An 11,820-nucleotide genomic window follows, 5' to 3' on the forward strand; every position below is an offset into this window, starting at 1 on the left:
TTGACAACCTAGCCCATTTTCTGAGGTTGAATCCATCGGTGTTCTCTAGCAGCACTGAGCCGACTATTGCAGATGATTGGCTCCGGAAGATTGGAAGAGAGTTGCCTACTATAGGATGCACAGACGCGGATAGAGTGCGATTTGCGGCACATCAGCTTGATGGACCCATATCATCTTGGTGGGAGAATTCACCACCACTTACCCCATTGATACAGTTTCATGGGATCAGTTTCAGCAGGCTTTCCGCACCGCCCATGTTTCAGCTGGAGCTATGAGCATGAAGAAGCACGAGTTTCGCAACTTGCGCCAAGGGAGTCGTACAGTGGGATAGTATGTGGACGAATTCAGCAAGTTAGCACGCTATGCCCCAGATGATGTGGCCACAGATACCGCGAAGCAGGAGAAGTTTCTTGAGGAACTCAATGATGATCTAAGCATGCAGTTGATGGTGGCAACATTCAACAACTATCAGGAGTTGGTAGACAGGGCCCTCATGATAGAAGGCAAGCAGCAACAAATTGATAACCGCAAGAAGAATTATGGTTAGGGGAGGTACACTTCTGGAGCTCAGTAGAAGCCCTGCTATTCCCTGTACTCGGGGGGACATACTCACAACCATGGAAGCCATAACACTGGAGGACATACGCACAATGGAGGAAGTTCGCACAAACATAGTGGCCCTAATAATGGCAACGAGAATGGAGGAAGCAACAGTCAGAACCGTTCCAACCCCACAACACTAGCAAAGAGGGATGTGAGTCACATTACATGTTTCAAGTGAGGGAAGACCGGACATTACGCCACTGAATGGCCAGAAGCAAAGAATGGAAATGGCAATGGAAGTTCTGCAAAGAAGACCAACCCCTTCACCAAAGGTCAGGTCAAACACGTCAACATGGAGGAGATTGAGGAGCAGCCCAACGCAGTTGTCGGTAAGTTTTTGATTAACGCATTTACGGCACTTGTTCTTTTTGATACTTGTGTGTCTCCTTCATTCATATCAAGGGGATTTGTGGATAAGTATATGTTGCCAACAGTAGCCCTTAAGTGACCTATGTTAGTAAGTTCCGTAGGAGTAAAGTATATGGCTAGTACGGGATGCTATTAGTTGCCAATAACCATAGGTAGACATGTTTTCCCCACCGAACTGATTGTCCTGGAGTCACAAGGATTGTATGTGATACTACGCATCGATTGGCTATCCAAGTATAAGGGAAATATCGATTGCGTCAGCAAATCAATTCTTCTCACCACCCCGGAAGGAAAGAGGATCAATTATGTGTCTAGGAATGCACCGAGATGACTCAGGTGAATTCAGTATCAGGAGTTGTTCATGAGGAAGTACCAGTGGTTAAGGATTATCCCAATGTATTTCCACGAGAGTTATCTGGCATGCCACCAGATCGAGATATTGAGTTTTTGATTGAGTTATTGCCAGGCACCGGACCAATATCCAAGAGACCGTATCGGATGCTCGCAAATGGTCTGGAGGAAATTAAGAAATAAATTAAGGAGTTAGTGGAGAATGGTTACATTCTACCAAGTTCATCACCTTGGGGAGCCCTAGTTCTTCTAGTGGAGAAAAAGGATGGATCTTTAAGGATGGTTGTTGATTATCGTGCGCTGAATTAGCTGACGATCAAGAACAAATACCCTCTGCCGATGATCAATGATTTGTTTGACTAGCTACAAGGAGCTAAGGTTTTCTCCAAGATCGATCTTCGATCAGGTTATCACCAGTTGAAGATCCGAGAGCTGGATATACCAAAGACATATTTTACCACGAGGTATGGTCTATATGAGTATACAGTTATGTCATTTGGTTTGACTAATGCCCCTTTATTTCATGACTATGATGAACAAAGTGTCCATGGAGTTTTTGTATAAGTTCATCATGGTGTTCATTGATGACATATTGGTCTTCTCGAAGAATAAAGAAGAGCATAAGGAACATTTGCGTTTGGTTCTCGAGAAGCTCAGGGAACATCAGTTGTATGCCAAGTTCAGGAAATGTGTGTTTTGGTTGAAGGAAGTTGGATTTCTCGGATATGATATATCCGGAGAAGGAATAGCAGTAGACCCTACCAAGATTCTTTCTGTCACTAAATGGTTGGCACCCACCTCAGTGGGAGAGATCAGAAATTTTCTTGGACTCGCAGGTTATTATCGGAGATTTATTGAGAATTTTTCTAAGATTGTGAAGCCCATGATGGAGTTATTGAAGAAGGACACCAAGTTTAAATGGACTGAGGATTGTGAGGTTAGTTTTCTAGAGTTGAAGAAGCGTTTGTTTACAGCCACAGTGCTGATTCTCCCAGACATACGCAAGGATTTCCAAGTGTATTGCGACACTTCACATCGAGGACTTGGAGGTGTGCTTATGCAGGACAGAAGAGTTCTTTCGTATGCCTCATGACAGCTTCGACCTCATGAGTTGAATTATGCTACACATGATTTGGAGTTAGCAGCTGTAGTGCATGCGCTCAAGACATGGATACATTTTCTCATCGGAAACCGTTGTGATGTTTATACGAATCATAAGTGTTTTAAGTACATCTTCACGCATAAGGAGTTGAACCTCAGGAAAAGGAGATGGTTGGAACTCATAAAGGATTACGACATGAGATTACTTTATCATCCAGGAAAGGACAATGTTGTAGCAGATGCATTGAGCCGCAAGATTTATGTTAAAATGCTCATAACCGGAGGATTACCTCAGGAGTTAGCAGATGACCTTCGAGAGCTATGCTTGGAGATAGTTCCCAGAGGTTATGTTGCAGCGTTGGAAATTTAGTCCACTTTGTTGGGTAAAATCAAAGAAGCCCAGAAGATGGACAAGGAGATTGCTGAGATAAAGGAAAGGATGAGTAAAGGAAAGGCTAAAGGACTTCATGAGGATGAGCACGACAGTTTATGGTTTGAGGACCGTATATATGTGCCTAATGACCCTGAGATCAGGAAGTTGATTCTTCAAGAGGCTCAGGATTCGCCTTATTCGATTCACCCATGCAACACCAAGATGTTTCTAGACTTGAAGGAGGGTTTCTGGTGGACAAGAATGAAGAAGGATATAGCAGAGTAGTAGTAGTATGTGATGTATGTCTGAGAGTTAAGGCAGAGCATCACAAACCAGCAGGGTTACTACAGCCATTGCCGATACCCGAATGCAAGTGGGATAAACTTGACATGGATTTTACCACTGAATTACCCAGGACCCGTTCAGTCTATGACTCTATCTGGGTTGTAGTTGATCGCCTGACGAAAGTAGCCCACTTCATCCCTGTGAAGACAACTTATATGAGTGCTAAATTGGCAAAGATATACATGACCAGGATCGTATGTCTGCATGGAGTTCCGAGGACCATCGTATCAGATAGAGGGACACAGTTTACTTCAAAGTTTCAGAATCAGTTGCATAAAACTTTGTGTACCAGGATAGAGTTCAGTACACCTTTTCATCCACACACAGATGGACAGATCAAGAGAGTCAATCAGATTCTAGAGGACATGTTGAGAACTTGTGTGCAGATTATGGATCTAGTTGGGATGACAATTTGCCCTATATAGAGTTCTTCTATAACAACAGTTATCAAGGCAGATTGAAGATGGCCCCTTTCGAAGCTTTGTACGGAAGGAGGTGAAGGACACCATTATCATGGGATGAAGTTGGACAACGACAGTTGTTCGGACCAGACTTAATCAGAGATTCCGAGGGGAAGGTTAAGTTGATTCGAGACAGACTCAAGGTAGCCCAGTCCAGGCAGAAGAGTTATGTGGATACTAAATGCAAGGAGGTAGCCTATGAAGTCAGAGATAGAGCATATCTTGATGTGTGTCCACTTCGAGGAGTTAAACGTTTTGGTGTCAAGGGAAAGCTAGCACCACATTTTGTGGGACCATACAGAGTTTTGAAACGCATGGGAGAAGTTTCCTACAAGTTGGAATTTCCCGAAGGATTGTCAGGAGTTCATGATGTGTTTCACGTTTCCAAGCTGAAGAAGTGCCACGTAGAGATGGCCGACATTCCTCTGAGAGATATAGTGCCACTGGAAGGAATTCACTTGGATAGTGATTTGACCTATGAAGAGAAGCCAGTTAAGATACTCGAGTTTTCCAGTTGAGTTAGTCCTAGCAATGTTATGAAGTTTTGCAAAGTTCAGTGGAGCCACCATACCGAGGAGGAAGCCACCTGGGAGCGAGAAGAAGACCTCCGCAAGGACCACCCACACGTTTTTGCTGACCCGCCCGAATCTCGAGAGCGAGATTCATCTCAAGGGGGTAGGTTTGTAACATCCCAATTTGGATGTTATACATAGATCATTCGTATGCATATCATATTTTATTGCTTTTGGTTGTGATCCTCGAAATCTTAAGCAACTTAAGGACCCAATGAGAGAGTTGGAGGTTTCGTAAAAGTTTAATATTCAAATTTAATTAACATTTGAAAAGAGGATCAATTTGATTTTCAATAATTTCTTTCCCATTATGTCAATTAAATAAAAATAAATGAGAGAAGATTAAATGACTTTTCTATTTGAATTTTATTTGCATTTTTATTTGAATGAGAGAAAAACATGCATTTTTAGAAATTGCATTAAGTCCAGAAAAATGTTCATCTTGTCCCAATTATTAGGTAGGGATGGTGAAAATTATTTCTGGAATTTTAGAATTTTAATTTTATTTTATTAGGATTTTTCTTCGCGGAAACTGTTTTTTTCAAGTCGCGCGCCGAACTGGGCCAGCCAGGCCTCGGTTCAGCCACCGTACCGCCTCGCGCCGCGCCCGTGTCCTCACCGGACTCTGGTGAGGAGTCTGGATCGCCGCCGCCGTGCCGCGCCCTTGCCCTAGTCGGACCCCCCGGGGCCCCTTTAAAAGCCAGGCCGGACCCCTCCTCCTCATCCTTAGCAGCCGCCACCGCCGCCCACCTCCACCGCCACAACACAGCCGCCGCCGCCGCCCGCCTCCACCGCTGCACCACAGCCGCTGCCGCCGCTCGCACCTTGTGCCGCCACCGCACTTAGCCACCGCCGGCCTGCGAATCGCCGCCGCTAGCACCGCCCGCTGCCGCCGCCGGAGCCCCGCCTCGCCACCGACGCCGCCTCATGCGCAAACCGCCTCCGCCGCCGTTGACCTCACCACCGCTGGTTGACCGGTATAAAATGATTCGGTTCTCCAGTCTTTTCTCGGTTTAGTTTCGTTTTTTTAGTTTCTGTTTATTAGGTTTAGATAAGTTCATTTTTATTCGCTAGTTTAATTAACGAATGTTCACCTGTTAGTTTCATATAATTCGTTCGTTATGTTCCTCTAGCGAACGTTCGTTTTGTAAATTTTCTTTTTAGTTTTATTTTTGGCCAGAGACCTATCCGCGAATAGTTTTCTCGCGATTTAGCCCTGATCTTAAAACTAGCATAAGCTTTTGCTCGTTTATGAAAATTACATGAAACCAATGCCTAAATCTTCGTAACGACCCCCTCTATCCAGTAAACAAACTTGAACATGATTTTGACAATTTAAAATTTGAGTTTAGTTTAGATTAGTATTTGATCTTGTTTCGTTTGTATCTTGAGTTTCGTAGCTCCGTTTGAGTTGATTCTTTTTGCAAATCGTTAATCACATGTACCTACTGTTAAGATCTAATTCACATGAAAATAATGCTCTTAGTTTTTTTTCTATTTAGTTTATTCGTTTGCTTGTTTCGAGTTTTATTTGGATCTTTTCTCGATTTCTCTTTGCTTCGTTTGATTGATTGCTTATGTATGCTACTGCTTGTCTATGTTAGATTATCCGAAGTGCGAAGCTTGTTACTATGAATCTCTAGAGTTTGCAGATTGTTAGCAAGGCAAGTTACACTTTTATCATACTTTCGAATACCTAATTTTTACTATGCATTAGTTTTTCCCCTCAAATATTTGCATGAGTAGGATTGGGAACATGTGGTATTGCTGTAGTACTTGAGGTAGGAAGCTAATACCTTTGGTCACCTCAGGAATATACATTATGCTTTATTTATTGCTTATCCATGCTAGTAGACGGGGATTGGATCGTGATACACATGGAAGTTGTGAGAGTTATTAATCTTGGATAAATTAAGGTGGCAACTTTAATTCACATCTGGGTTGGTTAGTTGGGACACCTGGAGAATCTAGTGTTTGTCCGTTTGGAAATCCTGGAGTACATGTGTGATTTTTCCTCGGTTCTCCACCCAGGCTCAAAGTGATCATATGATATTTCATGCCTGGAAACTCCCGTGCGCAGCCACAAGACATTATGGGCTCTGGCATAGTTGAGTAAGTTGTATGAGCTCTCGAAGAGGTGGACTAGCAAATGCAAGGGAAAGTAGGTGTACCGGTCTGCCCGGAGTAGAAAGTTAATACATCAGAAAGACTATGTCTTTCTCTTCCGATCATCGATGTGGTCGAGTCTTGTGGGGAAAAGTGTGCAACCACTGTAGAGTGTATAAACTAAGTATGGTTAGCCGTGTCCCCGATTATGGACATCTTGAGTATCTAGACTTGGATATTATTGTTGATCTCGTCTCTCTTAAATTACCTTGAATTCAGTTTAATGATGATACTTGTTTAATTGGGATTTGAGTTGGATGAACCTTCTCAAATATTGGTTCAACTTGAGAGTAGTAAAAAATTTATTCGTTTGTTGTAGGGAAAACTAGCTTTATGCAAATCATAAACATAGACCCTCCACCAGCCAAATATTGCATGTAGATATAGTTCTTGCATTCATTGCTTTACAGTGTAACTCTGCCAGCATATTCAATGTGCTGACCTTCACGGCTGCAACGTATCATGTTGCAGACTACTCAGACGATGAATAAGGTCCATTAGGTCGTTGTCATTGAGGGAGTCCTGGATTACGGGGTGTCCGGATGGCCGGACTATGACCTTTGGCCGGACTCCTGGACTATGAAGATACAAGATTGAAGACTCCGTCCCATGTCCGGATGGGACTTTCCTTGGCGTGGAAGGCAAGCATGGCGATACGATATGAAGATCTCCTCCCATTGTAACCGACTATGTGTAACCCTAGCCCTCTCCGGTGTCTATATAAACCAGAGAGTTTTAGTCCGTAGGACGAACAACAATCATACCATAGGCTAGATTCTAGTGTTTAGCCACTCCGATCTCGTGGTAGATCTACTCTTGTACAACCCATATCATCAATATTAATCAAGCAGGAGTAGGGTTTTACCTCCATCGAGAGGGCCCGAACCTAGGTAAAAACATCGTGTCCCTTGTCTCATGTTACCATCTGCCTAGACGCACAGTTCGGGACCCCCTACCCGAGATCCGCCGGTTTTGACACCGACATTGGTGCTTTCATTGAGAGTTCCGCTGTGTCGTTGCCTTTCAGGACCGATGGCTTCTTCGCTCGTCAACCGTGACGCGGTCCGGGATGAGACTTTTCTCCCCGGACAGATCTTCGTATTCGGCGGCTTCGCACTGCGGGCTGACTCGTTCGGCCATCTGGAGCAGATCGAGAGCTACGCCCCTGGCCATCAGGTCAGGTTTGGAAGCTTGAACTACATGGCCGACATCCGCGGGGACTTGATCTTCGATGGATTTGAGCCACAACCGGGCGCGCCGCACTGTCATGATGGGCACGATTTAGCTCTGTCATTGGACAACTCATAGTGCGTCGCTCAGGTGTCCGCTCTGACCATTAGCTCGGAGCCCACTACGCCAGTCGGGGATGGACGGTTAGATGCCACCCCGGAAACTACAATCTCTACGGGGATAGAGCCGGATACCAGCCTAGTCCCTCGCAAGGCCCATGACTCCGAGGTGCCGAACTACGATCCGTACTCCGTAAATCCCGCACCTCTCCCGGTTAAACCTGATTAGGCTCCGGTCATGGAGTTCACCGCCGCGGATGTCTTTCAGCACTCACCTTTCGGCAACATCCTGAATTCGTTAAAGTCTCTCTCTTTGTCAGGAGAGCCCTGGCCGGACTACGGCCAACACGGTTGGGACGCGGACGACGAAGAAACTTGTAGCCCACCCACCATCCTCTTTGTAGCCATTGTCGACGATTTAACCGACATGCTCGACTTCGACTCCGAAGACATCGATGACATGGACGCCGATGAAGGAGACGAACAAGAACCAGTGCCTATAGGGAACTGGAAAGCCACCTCGTCATATGACATACACATGGTGGACACCCCTAAAGCGGGGGATGGCGAGGATAAAACGGAGGATGACCCCTCCAAGAAGCAACCCAAGCACCGACGTCAGCGGCGCCGCTCTAAGTCCCGCCAAAGCAAAAGCAGCGATTCCGGCACCAGAGATAACAATACGCCGGACAGTGCCGAAGACAACCCCCTCCAGCAGGATTCAGTGCAGGAGAATGAAGGCGCTAGCCCTCGTGAGAGAGCGGCCGACAAAGAGGATGACGACGACAATTACATGCCTCCCTCCGAAGACGAGGCAAGCCTCGACGACGATGAATTTGTCGTGCCAGAGGATCCCGTCGAGCAAGAGCGTTTCAAACGCAGACTCATAGCCACAGCAAGCAACCTCAAGAATAAATAGCAGCAGCTTAGAGCTGACCAAGACTTGCTAGCCGATAGATGGACCGAAGTCCTGGCGGCCGAAGAGTATAAACTAGAACGCCCATCCAAGAGCAACCCGAAGCGCAGGCTGCTTCCCCAACTTGAGGAGGAAGCAATTAAACCTACATCACCAGCGTACGATGCGCCCGATCGGCCACCCCGTGGCCGCCATAGAGAGGCCTTCAGGCCCTCGACCCAAACCGCACCCCGACACCGCTCAAAACATACCAGAGTACGGGGAGACGCAATAGACCTGCGAGACATCTTGGAGAATAAGGCAAGGCAAACAAGATCAATCTACGGATCGCATGGGCGCCCCGCGTCACGTGACGCTAGCCGTCACGTCGGACATAATAAGTATGGCCCGGCCGAATACAATAGACCAAGCTCGTCCGAGCTACGTCACGATATAGCTCAGTACAGGGGCGCCGCACACCCACTATGCTTCACAGACGAAGTAATGGATCATCAAATCCCCGAGGGCTTCAAACCCGTAAACATCGCATCATACGATGGCACAACAGATCCTACAGTATGGATCGAGGATTATCTCCTTCACATCCACATGGCCCCTGGCGATGATCTACACGCCATCAAATACGTGCTGCTCAAGCTTAAAGGACCAGCTCGACATTGGCTTAATAGCCTGCCAGCAGTGTCAAGCAGTTGTTGGGAGGACCTGGAATCCGCATTCCTTGACAACTTCCAGGGCACGTATGTGCGACCACCAGACGCCAATGACCTAAGCCACATAATCCAGCAACCAGAGGAATCGGCTACACAATTCTGGACACGGTTCCTGACAAAGAAAAACCAAATAGTCGATTGTCCGGACGCCGAGGCCCTCACAGCCTTCAGGCACAACATCCGAGACGAATGGCTTGCCCGGCACCTAGGACAGGAAAAGCCGAAGTCTATGGCAGCCCTCACGACACTCATGACCCGCTTCTGCGCGGGAGAAGGCAGCTGGCTGGCTCGTAGCAATAACATAAGCAAGAGCCCCGGCAATTCGGATAAAAAGGATAACAACGGCAGGTCACGCCGCAACAAGCATAAGCGCCGCATTAATGGTGACAATACTGAAGATACGGCAGTCAATGCCGGATTCAGAGGCTCTAAACCGGGTCAGCAGAAGAAGCCATTCAAACGAAACCCTCAGGGCCCATCCATCGTAGACCGGATACTTGATCGCTCGTGCCAGATACACGGCACCCCCGAATAGCCAGCCAATCACACCAACATGGATTGTTGGGTGTTCAAGCAGGCAGGCAAGATAAGTGCCGAGACCAGAGACAAGGGGCTACATAGCGATGACGAGGAGGGGCCCCGACCGCCGAACAACGAAGGACAGAAGGGATTTCCCCCGGAAGTTCAGACGGTGAATATGATATACGCAACCCACATCCCCAAAAGGGAGCGGAAGCGTGCTCTCAAGGACGTCTATGCGCTGGAGCCAGTCGCCCCAAAGTTCAACCCATGGTCCTCCTGCCCGATCACTTTCGATCGCCAGGACCATCCCACCAGCATCCGTCACGGCGGATTTGCCGCACTGGTCCTAGACCCAATTATCGACGGATTTCACCTTACCAGAGTCCTAATGGATGGCGGCAGTAGCCTGAACCTGCTTTACCACGACACAGTGCGAAAAATGGGCTTCGATCCTTCAAGGATTAAACCCACAAAGACAACCTTCAAAGGTGTCATACCAGGGGTCGAAGCCAACTGTACAGGCTCGGTCACACTCGAGGTGGTCTTCGGATCACCGGATAACTTCTAGAGCGAGGACTTAATCTTCGACATAGTCCCATTCCGCAGCGGCTATCACGCCCTGCTCAGACGAACCACATTTGCAAAATTCAATGTGGTGCCGCACTACGCATATCTCAAGCTCAAGATGCCAGGACCTCGCAGAGTCATCACGGTAAATGGAAACACAGAACGCTCTCTCTGAACGGAGGAGCACATGGCACCCCTGGGGGCGGAAGTACAGAGTAGCCTCTCAAGGCAGTTCTCCAATCCAGGCGCCAAACGTCCAGACAACGTTAAGCGAGCCCGAAGTAACCTACAACAAATCCGGCTGGCACGTTCCGAGCAAGCATAGCAGTGCGGCCCCGACCCCAGCCCTCGCCAAATGGCAATGCTGGTACCACGCGTACATAATTACGCCTTAGAGATACATGGGCATAAGGGGAGGGGCACAACAATGGCACGCCCAGAATGCGGCTTAATCGCACTAGGGGGCTCCCTATTTTTCCGTTTTCCTTATTTACACACTTTCAGGACCCAACCATTCGGAAGGCCTGTCCGGCAATACTATCGCCGAACAAACGATGCAATAGCCAGGGAGGAAGCAAGCTACATCAAAAGTCAAGGTGGTATCTATAACGAGTTTAATACCTGTTTCTCTTACAATCCTATAGCTTGCCCCTGAAGGGGAATATGTCAAATACTCCCATCTCTTGCTTACCGCACTTTTTGTATTGTTCTGCTCTCGCAGCAGCCCTTTTTCAATAAACAATACATCGCTCTTACCTATTATTGTACTTATCAATTTTTATATGCAAACATGTTCAGTCATGACACTATGCAACCATACACTTTGGCACGGATAATACACCAGGGGCTTACAACACCCCATAACGCGGTGTGAGAAGACCGAACACTCTAACAAGTGCCGCACCCCGAACTTATAGCACTATATGCATCGGCTCTGAATCATGTCTTTGGTCAATAGTTGGGTTTGCCCGGCTCCCATGTTTTGGTACCTTACATTCCACATTGTTGGCTAAGGTAGCGCTGGGAGAACTACTGCGATTGTGCCCCAGTTGAGCTGGGTTAACACCTCAGTAGAGAAATCTAAAACTGACTGTCATGATAGTGTGAGAGACCGGTCGCTGTTTGCGAGGTCTTTTCGATTCCTTAAAGACTTATGCCGCTTCAAGCGAGGAACCGGACTTATCCGGCCTAGGCGTGGATAGCGCCCCGAACTCGGTCTTCCGAATACTAGGGGCTTCGCCGAAATTTAAAATTATAGAATTCTATGGCTAAGTGAGAGTGATAAAGCATTATAAGTCCGACGGCCTGGTTCGCTGTGCTGAACGCCTCCCTAGATGGACCCAAGAATGGGAACTAGAGCGCTCAGGTTTATCCCGAACACCCCAGAACTCGTGGCATGGGGGTCGAAGCCGACGACTTGCATCTCTCAGATTTGATAAACGGCCGCGCAGAAGGTAATATTTTAAATTAACAAG

This window comes from Triticum dicoccoides, chromosome 5B, assembly GCF_002162155.2.
Source record: "Triticum dicoccoides isolate Atlit2015 ecotype Zavitan chromosome 5B, WEW_v2.0, whole genome shotgun sequence".
NCBI classification, from domain to species: domain Eukaryota; kingdom Viridiplantae; phylum Streptophyta; class Magnoliopsida; order Poales; family Poaceae; genus Triticum; species Triticum dicoccoides.